The sequence below is a fragment of the Leopardus geoffroyi genome, chromosome X (assembly GCF_018350155.1).
Source record: "Leopardus geoffroyi isolate Oge1 chromosome X, O.geoffroyi_Oge1_pat1.0, whole genome shotgun sequence".
Classification (NCBI taxonomy): domain Eukaryota; kingdom Metazoa; phylum Chordata; class Mammalia; order Carnivora; family Felidae; genus Leopardus; species Leopardus geoffroyi.
This window is the reverse complement of record NC_059343.1, coordinates 84076111-84091136: the sequence shown is the minus strand read 5'-3', so window position 1 is coordinate 84091136 and position 15026 is coordinate 84076111. Positions and strand designations below refer to the sequence as shown.

The 15026-nt window shown below is 37.2% G+C and overlaps 1 long non-coding RNA gene across 3 annotated transcripts in view; it reads right to left on the bottom strand.

Annotated features, from left to right (window-relative positions):
- The window catches only part of LOC123594629, an 80345-nt gene that overhangs the window by 40502 nt on the left and 24817 nt on the right, over nt 1-15026 (bottom strand). For 2 of the 3 annotated variants that reach the window (XR_006710813.1, XR_006710815.1), the window contains exons 3-4: nt 7970-8058; nt 866-1046 (exon numbers count right to left, since the gene is read on the bottom strand). This is a non-coding gene — a long non-coding RNA (uncharacterized LOC123594629). Of the gene's footprint in view, nt 1-865; nt 1047-7919; nt 8059-15026 lie in introns of all 3 variants that reach the window. The other variant, XR_006710814.1, reaches the window with a different exon arrangement.

Here is a 15026-nt window from a genome sequence, read left to right as displayed (position 1 = left end):
AATTTTGTGACTTTCTAGCCCTGACTTCACTGTGCCTCAGTTCCCTGCTGTGTAAATTTGAGCAACAACAGCTCCTCGTCATAGGTTGAAATGAGTAGGTATGGATTTAGCACTTACGACAGTGTGGAGCATGGGGAAATCAGCAATAATATTAACTTTTCTTATCATTATTATCATACCAGACCATTAGTGTTTCTACTACCATTTTTATTATATGGGCTTATATTAAATGGCATGGATTGACCTTCATAGTATGTTTGTTGTAAAAAAGTTTACAAAGTTGTAAGTAGGATATCATTTCATTGCTATTAAATATACATGGCTATATTTTCATGGTAAATTTATGAAAATTACAAATTTATTCAACTGTTAGTACCTATCCATAAGTAATAGACTTTTAAACATTTGTAATGAGTTTTATTTTGTTTTCATGCATTTTCTGTTTTTATCTACAATGAAAGTGCCTTGGATTTGAAACTTAAAAAAAGTAATCAGAAAACTTAAATATCCCCAGCCTTTCCTATAGGAAATGGGCTCAGTGTTAGAATGGGGACATCCCTAAATCAAAGAAATTAGATAATAGGATGGTTCCAGAACTAATTTATGAATCTACCACATGACAGTCTTAACTGAGCAGCTACAGGGACATACAAATGCCTAGGGGAAGGACAAGCATATCTCTCAAATAAACCTTATATTCTGTAGTGCTATGATTTCTCTACTTCCTAGGATTTAGTGAAGGTTATGAGACAAAAGTATTTTCACAATATGCTTTTTTCTGTTCTCTCCAAATAAATGTACCTTGACCTTTAACTGAAAGCAGACTTATGGGTTTAACCTCCCAGTTAGCCAAGCAGAGACCCACCTGAGAGAGAAAGGTAAAAGCTGCATGAGGTTGCCCAGCACTCAGCCCACAGCAGCCAGAGGGGAAAATGCTTCAACGCTTGGATTCAGGGAGAACTTCAGTCACAGGCTCCTTCAGACCAGGGCCCAGGGTAATCAACACACGTGGATTAAAACAACTTTGAAGTATTTTCCTTGTACAACTAAAATAGTAAAAGGAAAGGAAAATATACATGTGCAGAGTACTTATAATACAAATCAGCTAACAATAACATGGATGGACCTTGAAGGCATTATCCTAAATTAAATAAGACAGAAAAAGACAAATACTGTATGATTTCATTTATATACAGAATCTAAACAAATAAACAAAATAAAACCTACAGAAAAAGAGATCAGATTTTTGGTTACCAAGGATGGAGGCTACGGGGAGGGGGAACTGGATAAAATTACAAACTTCCAGTTATAAGATAGGGAAGTAGTGGTGACAGATGGTAGCTATACTTCTGGTCAGTACAGCATAATATATACAATTTTGAATCACTATGTTCTATACCTGAAACTAATGTTACATTGTATATCACCTATACACAAATTAAAAAAAAATAGATTAAGTGGGGCATCTGGGGTGGCTTAGTCTGTTAAGCATCAGACTCTTGACCTCGGCTCAGGTCATGATCTCACCGTTCATGGGTTTGAGCCCCACACGGAGCTGTGTGTTGATGGTGTGGAGTCTGCTTGGGATTCTGTCTCTCCTTCTCTCTGCCCCTCCCCTGTTTGTGTGCTCTCACTCTCTTGCTCTCTCTCTCTCACTCTATTTTTCTCTGTCAAAATAAATAAACTTACAAAAACTAAAAGTAGATAAGTAGTAGGGATGTAATGTACAAAATGATGACTATAGTTAACGTTGTACGGTATATTTGAAAGTTGTTAATAGAATAGATCCTAAAACTTTTCATCACAATGAAAAAACTTTTCTTTTTTTGTGTGTCTTTTTGAGATGATAGATCTTAACTAAAATTATTGTAACTGTTTCACAATATATATAAATCAATCATTATGCTGTATTACCCTTAAACCTATACAGTACTGTATGTCAATTGTATATCAATAAAACTAGAACAAAAATTTAAAAAGAAAAAAAGTATAAAAAATCAGCTCAACTTCAAAATGGAATGCATGCCTAAACCAACCTAGGGATTTGGATGTTAGTCTGGACACAGGACAACAAAATCTCTGCAATCACTGTCATCTTCACCAGGATGGCCCATATTAGCACATAAAAATCGATCATGAACTTATAGTTTATTCTAAAAATGCAAAGGTGTTTCAATATCAAGAAACTTATTGAATATAACCTAGTGTATTCACACAGCCAAGGAAACAATTACATGACACATTCATATGCAGGAAGGTATTTAATAGCATCAACACTCATGTTTTTAAAAAACTCAATAAAATTGGATTTGGTAGGTAATTTCTTAATGTGAAAATATGTGTACATGCCTCAGACAAAAAACTAGCATTCTACTAAATGGAGAAACACTAAAGGCATTCCTACTAAAGCCCAAGAAACTAAAAACAAATAATAATAATGATCTTGAAATCAAAGAAAGAATGCATTACTTACAGGATGTATATGGTATGAAGGACAGCATATTTCTTGCAAAAATTGTGAAGCCCAGAAGGAAATGGCACATTTTTCAAGTGCTGAAATAAAGGAACTGTCAACCTCAAATTCTATCTCCAATTGAATTATCCTTGAAAAATTAATAGCAGTAAAAAAGACATTCTTTTTTTGGCAATTAACAATTTTATTTTATTTTATTTTATTTATTTATATTTTAATTTTTTTTAATTTACATCCAAATTAGTTAGCATATAGTGCAACAATGATTTCAGGAGTAGATTCCTTAATGCCCTTTACCCATTTAGCTTATCCCCCCTCCTAAACAACCCTTCCAGTAACCTTTTGTTTGTTCTTCATATTTATGAGTCTCTTATGTTTTGTCCCCCCTCCCTGTTTTTATATTATTTTTGTTTCCCTTCCATTATGTTCATCTCTTTTGTTTCTTAAAGTCCTCATATGAGTGAAGTCATACGATATTTGTCTTTCTCTAGTTTCACTTAGCATAATACCCTCCAGTTCCATCCACATTGTTGCAAATGGCAAGATTTCATTCTTTTCGATTGCCAAGTAATACTCCATTGTATGTATATACCACATCTTCTTTATCCATACATCCATCGATGGACATTTGGGCTCTTTCCATACTTTGGCTATTGTTGATAATGCTGCTATAAACATTGGGGTGCATGTGTCCCTTTGAAACAGCACACCTGTATCCCTTGGATAAATTCCTAGTAGTGCAATTGCTGGGTTGTAGGGTAGTTCTATTTTTAGCTTTTTGAGGAACCTCCATACTGTTTTCCAGAGTGGCTGCACCAGCTTGCATTCCCACCAGCAATGCAAAAGAGATCCTCTTTCTTTGCATCCTCACCAACGTCTATTGTTGCCTGAGTTGTTAATGTTAGCCATTCTGACAGGTGTGAGGTGGTATCTCATGGTGGAACAGCAGTAAAAAAGACATTCTTAAATGAAGTAAAACTAAAATAATTTGTCACCATCAGATACACCCTAAAGAATGGGTAAAAGAAACAGAAAGGCATCGATATAAGAAGAAATCTAGAAAAATATGGAAGGACAAAAAACAACAGAAAGCACAAAGTATGGTTAAATATTTTCCTTTTCCTCTTGACATTTCCAAATTTTGTTTGCTGGTTGAAAAAAAAGTATAACACTATTTGATGTGGTTCTAAATATATGTAGAAGAAATACTGAAGACTATACCACTATAAATGGTAGGTGGCAACAGGATTTTATTGACCACACCAATGGAAAGTGCTGAGCATGCAGGTATTTACCAATAGGTTTGGGGCACCTATTATTCATGAATGTATAAATCAATGAATGAATGGCAGATATACTGAGATAAGGGTACACATTTCCCCCATATTTTAAATAGATGGTTAAGAACTAAATATCACTTCTTAAGGTATTTGGCTACTTTGGCCTCAGTGATCTTTTCTCTTTCCTTACTTAAAAGTATCTTTATTGGAATGCAATGCTTCCCAGATGTTCCAAATTGTGCAAATGTACCTATCTTATTTCATCAGATCCATTCCTTGGTTATTAGATACTTCTGCTGTAAGGTAAAAGGACTCAAGACAGACTAGGAATCATCCTTTGTATCTTTGTTAATCTCAACCTTTGGTAAGTTGGCAGAAATATGAATTTAGAGATAAATGAAAGGAGCATTGTGGGTCCACATAATAAAACACTGAAACTACCCAAAAAGAATAAAGTGATAGAGCCAATTATGTATGTGGCAACATGTGCAGATAACATGATTAAAATCCAGAAACAAACCATCACATACCAGGTGAAATCCTGTGCAGAGATTCTACTGAACACAATTAAAAAGATCAGGTAGTGTGAACACATTTGAAAAGGTCAGATAGTATGGACAATAGTAAAATGCACATTTGAGTAAAGTATGCAGAGCTATGTGTCTACCACAACACAGTGACCCAACAATAAGTGGGTGTTTGGTCAAAAAATCCATTCCAGTTGTGGTCATGGTGCCACATTTAACCCTGCAGAAATAAGTGTGCAAAGTGTCTTTCACATGTAAAAGACAGTGAAGGTAAATGCTAAATTTTGCCTAAACTTGTCCAGTGTTGTGCTCTGATATAACCCACTGAACTCATGAAAGGAGTTGAGGCAACAAAAGAGGAGAAAAGTCTCACTGAGTGATCTCTGGTAGGATGCAGAGATGAAACAAATGAAAGCATGGAGAGAGAGCTAACAGGTGGAGAAAATGTTCTGGTTAAGAATGCGACTGCAGGGGGCACCTGGGTGGCTCAGTCGAGTGTCTGATACTTGATTTCAGCTCAGGTCATGATCCCAGGGTCGTGGGATGGAGCCAGCATTGGGCTCTGCACTGAACGTGGAGCCAGTTTGAGATTCTCTCTCTCTCCACCCCTCCGCCCCCCATCCCTCTCACCTGCTGGAAGTCTCTCAAAAAAAAAAAAAAAAAAAGAATGACACTGAAGAAGCAGGCAGAAACTTGCTGACAAGATGGGATTCTATAGAACGTGGGGTCAGTGAGAATATTATTTCCAGACACCGTAGGGATCCATTAACAGTAAATCCTTCCCCTTGATATCTACTTCTGCTTTAATGAAGGTTTAGGGAGCTAAACATCAACTCAGCTTTACTACTGTCAGTGATCCTGCTTCTTTCCTGTCCCCACGGACTAGTGAGACATGTACTTTACTTCTTACCAACAGTTGTGTCATTTCAGTGTGTAAGGGGGCTATGTAGCATCCCATTGAAGTAAATGTGTCCTTTTAAGATCTCTAATCGATACCAAACCAGAATGGCCTCAGCCCCCTGGAGTATCCAATCAGTTACCTCTGAGGCCTGTCTGCTCACCTGGGAGCCCCCACACTTCACCAGTTACTCTGGACTCCTTGTCACTTCTCTCCTATTCATAATCCACAAGTTCTGATCACTGTGCCAGGCCCACCTCCTCTTTGAAGAGTCTCTGACTACTCCAGTGAGCCATTCCTTCTCTTTATACATTAAGAAGATTCTACAAGGTTCACTATAACTTCTAAAGGACGAGGACCCTGTGAAACCATTACCATGACCTCTGTAGCCCCTGGGCCACTGAAGGTATAAAGAGTGATGGATGCTCAGTGAACACCTGCATCATGGTGCAGGTCACAGCAGAGGAAGGAACTCACCCTGGGATGGCTCCAGTACTGAGACCCAGGAAGAGCTCCTGACTCTCACTGCAGTATCGCTCCTTGCCAACCCCCAACCACCTCTTCCTAGAGCTTCCAATAGGTCCCAGACTCAAGATTACATGCAATTCTGATGTGAGTAAAGAGGGCGTCAACAGAAAAGAAACACACAATTGTTCCCATATGAGGGGTGAGGAATTTTCCCTCAGCCCAGCTCCTTTACACTGCATATCACAGAGATGGCACCAAATTTCCCATAAAATATGTGTTTGTGTGTGTGTGTGTGTTTCCTTTCTTACATCCCCAAATGCTCACTAAAATATAGTAATTTTATTGAAACTAAGAAACAACTTCCCTGTTAAAGATCAGAAGAGCTGGATTGGGAAGGCTGCAAACATTGGCATTATGCATGATGTACCAAATACTGCACTGGAATCTTGAAGAGCTTTTCTTCTTGAATTCCTCACAATACTCCCTGAGTGTAAGGACCAGGAGGGACATATGCAACATGTAATTTTAATAAACAGGTATAAAGTTAGATTATATACATATGCAATAATTAATATATAGTAAATACATTACATATTATAATATTCATGTTAAATTACATAACATATATCATCATATATATTTATTAATTGTATATAGTTATTGCATAATATTCTATATTATAAGTAATTATGTATAATAAATATATAGAATATTAGATATATTTAATATATAATATATTATGTAAAATATATATGACATATTATGTATATATTAAAGACGTCAGCAAGCTGGAAAATAGCTGTGTGTTTATATAGTTAAAATGTGTAAAACAATATTTTATTTTGTTCAGGGAAGCTAAGAGAATATATATTAAAAGTTCTCATCACAAGAAAAAAAATTTGTACTTATGTGTGGTGATCAATGCTAACTAGACTTATTGTAGTGATCATTTTGTAATATATACAGGTATTGAATTATTATTTTGTATACCTGAAACTAATATAATGTTATATATCAACTATATCTCAATAGAAAAAAAAGAGAGAGAATAAAAAACAATACAAATCCCCAACAAATACTTAGAAACACACCACAAATAAATAAATAAGATGAAAAAAGAATCATCTTTAATCAGTCAGACAAGTCAAAAATATAATGTAGGGGGTGCCTGGCTGGCTCAGTTGGTAGAGCATGTGACTCTTGATCTTAGGGTTGTGAGTTCAAGCCCCACGTTGGGACTAGAGCTTATCTTTAAAAAACAATAAAAATGAAGGCAGTCAAAAAAAGAAAAATATAAAAAATAATATAGAATATGGGTCTCATTATGCAAAGAATGTATCAACATAGGTTTATAGATATCTGTGTGTGGTTAAAATTAGTGTATTAGATATAGAGAAAAAGAATCTGAGAATAGTTTTGAATAAACTATCAGTGACTATCTTTGTATTATGTGGGTGGAGAAGGTGGAGACAGAAAGGACATACAGAATAATTTTAATTTCTAATGCAAATTTTGATATTGCTTGATGTATCTTAAACAACAAAACCATTAACTGGTGATGTGACAAATACCGAAAGGTGGGGGTGTGCCTAAGGGCCATTGCCAAACAATCTTAAGCAAAACAAAGGAGTACTGACTGAATCTGAAACAGAGAAAGATATTCCCACACAAGGCAAAAACCCAGCACAGGCTATGTGCACTCTTTATCTCTTGATAGATATGTGTTCCAGGCCCAAGGCCCACTCTTATGTGACTGAGTGGGGTTAAAAGACTGTGCACATAAGAATTCCTTTATCAACAGCAAAGAATACAGCAGAATCACAACTAGTGTGTAGAAAATTCCCGAAAGCTTTGCCTATACAATAAAATCCATACACAAGCCTCACTCTCTCCCATTACCTCATCCTTTTCCAAGTTCCCTAGAAGAGGCTTTTACACCTGCAACTCTGACTCTGATCGCTAGGTGGCATCTTTCTCCATTTTCTACACGTTATTTTTACCAATGAAAAAGCATAATTTTTTATAATCAGACATAAAATATTTCCTCAAAGGAGATTATTAAACAGTAAGCACTTAGTGATCACAACTCTCTTTTGAAAATTCATGTTTATAAAAAATATTGAGAGAACATATACATAATTTCCTATTCTGCTTATTCCTACATCTACATCTCATTAATTTATTAATGTGTATTGGGTGTTTACTTTGTGCCAGGCACTGTCAGTTCAATTCAATATCTGTATCATACACTTTGTCTCCCTTGATCTCCATACCTGCATAAGTGGAAAGGTCCACAGGCAGCAAAATGGATGTTAATGCTCACCCTATGAGGTGTTGAGGCTTGACCTCAAATGGACTCCATTTCAAGCAAGTTTAGTCCAATTTTCATCCTGAGTCCCAGAAATTCAGCATCTAAACAGAAAATCACAGTGTTTAGAGGTCAGAATTTTAACCCTAGAAGACGGTTGCACCTTGTAACTGACACCTTTTTTGCATATTGCGAACAGGCTCCTACTTCCTTCTCCAAGGTCTCACTCACAGAAAGTAAAGAAAAACGTCAATCTTGTTTCTCCTCATAAAACTACCTATAGATTTTGTTTTCTCCTCTAGCCTTTTGTTAGGTGAGTATGATTTATTTCTGAACTGGATTTTTTGCCTGCCTTATCACTAAAGGGAAGATCTTCCATTTAGTATTCTCAGATAAACATGAAGTTTCTGCTTCATGTTAAGGCCTCCTCTGTCAGTTGGAGGGGCCTGGACCTAGAACCATAGGAGACATAAAAGGATAGAGCAAGAGTATCAAAGACAAGGAGGACTAAGACCCTTGTCCAAACATCTAATTTTCCTGATTTGTGAAATAGTTTTCATAGATTTCTCACATCATATTCACCTTCCCTCAGAGTTCATCTTAGATACTCTGTGAGGAAACAGGATTCTGATGCATTGCTAGAGATAATGTAAAATCTCTGTGGTGGGGATTTGATGCTATCTAGTAAAATTACACAGGTATTTATTCTTGGAACCAGAAATCATTCTTCTAAGAATCTACCCCAAAGAAAAAAATGCAAAAAGACAAAAAAGCATAAGCATAAAACCATCCCTTGAAGAACAATTCATAGTAGCATAAGACTAGACACATGACAGATGTCAATCAATAAGGGATTGGTTGAATAATCTAAGGTAAACCTACATCCTAGAGTACTATACAGCTATAAAAACCAGTGGGTGCTCCCTTTCTATACTACTATGAAGTGATCTCCAGGATACACTGTTCGGTGAAAAACAAGGTGTAGAAAAGTATGTAAAGTATTCAAAGTTGCTCCTGCCCAATACAGAAACCACTAGCCACACATGGCATTTAAACTTAATAAACCATATTTAAATAACACTATAAACTCAGTTCCTCACTAACATTCACTGTGTTAATATTGAGCAACAGAGATACAGAAAATTTTCATTTCCACAGCAATTTCTATTGGACTGCACTGTTGTAGAATAAGCCACATTTTACCTATGAACAGGGGTAAAAACTAACATACATGTTAAATTTGCTTATATTTTTAAAAACTGAAAGGATAGGGGTGCCTGCGTGGTTTAGTCGATTAAGTGTCCTACTTTGGCTCAGGTCATGATTTCACGGTTTGTGAGCTCGAGCCCTGCATCAGGCTCTGTGTTGACAGCTCAGAGCCTGGAGCCTGCTTCAGATCCTGTGTCTCCCTCTCTCTCTGCCCCTCCCCCACTCCCACTCTGTCTCTGTCTCTCAAAAATAAATAAAATGATAAAAAATTTTTAAAAAGAAGTTCGAAGTTACTACTCCATTCTTAAAAGTTAAAAAGCTGAATGAACTGAAAAAAATCAAGAACTCTTCTTAGATCCATAAGAGATATGAGATACTAACTACCAACCTAGAATTCTGTACCCTGTAAAATTATCCTTCAAAAACTGAATAAAGACTTCCTCAGAAATAGAAAATGAAGGAATTTGTTGCCAGTAGATGTGTCTTGCATTAAGTGTTAGAAGTTCTTTAGAGACAGGGAAAATGCTATAGGTAGAAAACTCAGATCTACGTAAAAAAGGAAGAGCATTAAAGGAATAAGTGAAGGTAAAATAAAAACTTTTCTTTCTTTATTCTTAATTGACCTAACAAGTTTATTCAAATTAATGATAGCAATACTGTCTTTGATTATCTATATGCTTATGTGTAAGTAAAATGAATGCCAGCAATGAGACTAGGATATGAGGGAGGAATTAGGATTATTTGGTTATTATTAACTACTTACATTACTCATGAAGCTGTATAATGTTATTGGAATGTAGATTTGGATTAAATATAAATATAGGGATTGTAGATTTGGATTAAATATAAATATTGCAACTTCTAGAACAACCACTAAGCAAAGTTTTTTTGCTGTTTTTTTTTTTCTTAATGTAATGGAAAGGGGTGCCTAGTTGGCTCAGTCAGTAGACTTGCAACTCTTGATCTCGGGCTTTTGAGTTTGAGCCCCACATTGGGTGTAAAAGTTACTTTAAAAATATAAAATCTTAAAAAAATTATAATTGATATACTCCAAGAAAGAAGAGAAAATGGAGTCATATAAAATTCTCAATTAAAACTACAAAATGCAGAGGCACCTGGGTGGTTCACTTGGTTGAGCATCTGACTTCAGCTCAGCTCATGATCTCACAGTTGTGAGTTTGAACTCCGCATTGGTCTCTGTGCTGACAGCTCAGAGCCTAGGGCCTGCTTCAGATTCTGTCTCCCTCTCTCTACCTTTCCCATGCTCATGCTCTGTCTCTCTCTCTCTCTCAAAACTAAACTATAAAAAATAAAAAAAAAATAAAATTAAAAAATACAGAAAAAGGATAGGAGAAAAACAGAAGTAGAGAACAAGGGCAATAAACAGAAAGCAGTGCCAACTATACTAGATATTAATCTAACTATATCAATAATCACTAAATGTATCAATTAAAAGACAGAGATTATCAAATCAGACCAAAAAGTAAGACCCAACAATATGATATCTACAAGAAACCCTCTTTATGTATAATGACATAATATGATACCTACAAGAAACCCTGTTTAAGTATAATGACACATATAGATTAAAAGTAAATGGATGGACACCCCATGTTCATTGAAGAATTATTTACAAAAGCCAAAATATCAAAGCAACCTAAGTGTCCACTGATAGATGAATGGATAAAGAAGATTTGCTATATATGTGTTTGCATGTGTGTATGTGTGTAATGAAATATTACTTAGACATAAAAAAGAATGAAACCTTGCCACTTATGACAACATGAATGGACACAGAAATTATTACGCTAAGTGAAATAGGTCAGTCAGAAAAAGACAAATACCATATGATTTCACTTACAGTTGGAATCCAAAAAATAAAACAAACATAAAGATAGAAATAGACTCATAAACATGGAGAACAAACTGGTAGTTGCCACATAGGAGGAGAGTGGGGGGATGGGCAAAGTAGGTGAAAGGGATAAAGAGGTACAAACTTCCAGTTATAAAATAAGCAAGTCATGGGGATGAAAAGTACAGCATAGAGAATATACTCGATAATATTGCAATAATTCTATATGGAGACAGATGATAACTACACTTATTGTGGTGAGCATTTTGTAATGTATATAACTGACAAATCACTATGTCGTACACCTGAAACTAATATAATATTGTGTGTCAACTATACTTAAATAAAAAAAAAATTGAAAAAGTAAATGGATGGAGAAAGACATACCATACTAACACTAATCAAAAGAAAGCAGGAATGGCTATATTAATATTAAACATAGTACACATCAAAGTAGAGGAAGTTATTAGGAATAAAAAAAGGGCATCATATAATGATAAAGGGATCAGTTCACCAAGAAGACATAATGATTCTTAACATGTATGTGCCTAACAACATAGTGTCACAACATATAAAGCAGAGGTGCCTGGGTGGCTCAGTCGGTTGAGTGTCTGACTCTTGACTTTGGCTCAGGTCATGATCTCACAGTTCATGAGTTCAAGCCCTACACTGGGCTTGGCGCTGCCAGTGCAGAGCCTGCTTGGGATTCTCTGTCTCTTCCCCTCTCTCAACTCCTCCCCTGCTCACTCTCTCTCAAAATAAATAAGTAAACTTACAAATATTTTTTAAAAGTATATAAAGGAAAAACTGGGGCGCCTGGGTGGCGCAGTCGGTTAAGCGTCCGACTTCAGCCAGGTCACGATCTCGTGGTCCGTGAGTTCGAGCCCCGCGTCGGGCTCTGGGCTGATGGCTCAGAGCCTGGAGCCTGTTTCCGATTCTGTGTCTCCCTCTCTCTCTGTCCCTCCCCCGTTCATGCTCTGTCTCTCTCTGTCCCAAAAATAAATAAACGTTGAAAAAAAATTTTAAAAATAAAGGAAAAACTGATAAAACCGCAAAACTTTGAGAAATATATAAATCTATTATAGTTGGACATTTCAACAGCCCTCTATCAAAAATTGGCATATCTAGCAAGCAAAAAAATTAGTAAAACAAGTTTAACTCAACAGCACCATCAATCAATTGGATATAATGGACATCTATAGACTACTTCATCTAACAACAGCAGGGTACACAGTCTTCTTAAACTCACATGTAACATTCACCAAGACAGATCACATTCTGGGCCATAAAACATGCTGAACAAATTTTAAAAGAGAGAAATCATGCAATGTCTGCTCTCAGACCACAATGGGATTGAAGAGAAATCGATAAAGAAAGATAGCTGGAAAATACCACAATACTTGGAGGTTAAACGACACATCTATAAATAAAGTATGAGTCAAAAAAGAAATCTCAAGAGAATTTTTTTTTATTTTTTAACGTTTATTTATTATTGAGAGACAGAGAGACACAGAGCATGAGCAGTGGAGGGGCAGAGAGAGAGAGACAGAATCTGAAGCAGGCTACAGGCTCTGAGCTGTCAGCACAGAGCCCGACACGGGGCTCGAACTCACGAACTGCGTTATCATGACCTGAGCCGAAGTTGGTCGCTTAACCAACTGAGCCACCCAGGTGCTCCGAAAGACATTTTTAAATATTTAAAAACTAAACAAACATTACAACTTACCAGGATTTGTAGGATGCAATGAAATCAGTGCTTAGAAAGAAATATATAGCAGTTAATGAATATATTAGAAAGAAGAAAGATCCAAAATCAATAATATAAGCTTCTGCCTTAGAAAATTAGAAAAAAATAAGGGCACCTGGGTCGCTCAGTCAGTTGAGAACCCGACACTTGGTTTCAGCTCCGGTCACGATCCCAGGGTTGTGGGATTGAGCCCCATGTCAAACTCAGCACTGAGTGTGGAGCCTGCTTAGGATTCTCAATCTCTCTCTCTCTCTCTCTCTCTCTCTCTCTCTCTCTCCCTCTCTCGCTCTGTCCCTCTCACCTGCTTGTGTAATCTCTCTAAAAAAATAGAAAAAAGAAGAACAAATTAAATCCAAAGTGAAAGAAAAGAAATAATAAAGTTTAGAGCAGAAATCCATGAAATTAAAACCAAGAAATCAATACAGAAAATCGATGAAACAAAAAGCTGGTTCTTTGAGAAGACCCCTCACAAAAAATAACTTTAGGTGGATGATAAGCATAAATGAAAAGGTGACACAGGAAAAAATCAAGATGACCTTGGATATAACTGTTTAGATACAACACCAAAAGCATGATCCATGAAAGAAATAATTGATAAGCTGATTTCATTAAAATAAAAATCTTCTGCTCTAAGAAAAACAGCATCAAGAGAATGAAAAGACAAGACACGGACTGGGGAAAAAAATATTTGTAGAAGACATATCTAATAAAGAACTATTATCAAAAATACAAAAGGAACTCTTAAAATTTAACAATAAGAAAACAAGCAACCCAATTAAAAAATGTGCCAAAGACCTTAACAGACACCTCACCAAAGAAGATATACAGATGTAAAGTAGGCATATGAAAAAATGCTCTATGAGTTTAGTTTAAAATGGCAGAGTAGCAAGGGGGTCCTATGCTTGCCTCATCCCTTCAACTCAGCCAGATAAATATCAAATCATTCTGAACAACCAAGAAATTGATCTGAGGACTGAGAGAACAAACTACACAACTAGAGGGAGACAAGAGGTCCCACATCCTGGAAGGAAGGAGGTGCAGAGATGTGATTTGGGGGAGAAAAGGATCATTGGTGCTGCGGAGGGGAGAAGGCCCTAATCACAGAGAAATATGAGAAAGAGAGAGAGAGCAGCACACAGGGGATCGCACAAGAAAAACACTTCCCCAAAACCATTGGGAAAATAAGAGGGGATGATTATCTTGAGTTTTTACAACCAGTGGAGCTCGAAAACTGGAGTTCTAGATGTCTGCACCATGGTTGGTATGGAGCCTAGTGGATGCAGCAGTGCTTCTGTGGAGAACGAGGGCAGAGGACCAGAAGAAGAGTGTGCAATCTGAGGATACCCTGGGATGCACTGGAATAGAAAGTTTTTTATTATTGTAGAGCCTCTGAGAGAGGTAGCATTACCTCTCAGGGGACAAAAGATTCAACAGGCACTATCGCTGCCTCATTTCTTAGCAGAGGGGTAAAGACACCTGCTGAGGGCACCTAACATGGTTGCCAGCTTTTGCTACACTCTACTCTGAACTCGAAGCTCCTGAACCTTAGTGTGACTGCCCTTCTGAACAAATGGCACCCGTCCCAATGAAGCAAAACCCTCCCCCAGAAGACCAGCTTGGGTCCACGGCCCATCAGTCCTTAAAGTTTGGATTTTTGAAACTCAGCTGCATGTCTAAGATAAAAAACAAGAACACTGCACCACCAGGGAGGCATATGGCCTGGACACAGACAAGGTGAAGGTATGGATCTGTGGGATGTCTGGGACACACAAATGGAGATTGTTCACTATTCTGTGAGGGTTTCTGGGAAGAAGTGGTGTGAACTCCCCTCTCTGGGGATGAAGGAGATGGCTGGCACCATTATTTTTCTCCCCCTCTCCCCCACCCATCACCACGGACTGACTTCAGTGAGCAGAACACCACAAACACTGAAGGCCTCACCACCTACACCAAGCCCTGCCCCCACCCCCCGTGCTCTGCAGGTGCTTCTTTACTAGTACAAGTGTGCCCGAGAACTACAGTGGTAGCAGGCTCCTCCCCAAGAAGACCAGCACAAACACCTGCACACACCAAACCTACTGACCATAGAGTGCTATCAAGCTTCACCTCTAGTGGAAATAGGATCTGGTCTCTTTTAACAAGCAGACCAGAGCACATCTAGTTAAAACTCTCTTCTCTCTGGACAAGGTGAAAACACTCCCCACTGTAGACAAGGAGAAACTCTGAAGGGGATTAACCTCAGGGAAAGAGCAGCCAAAACACAC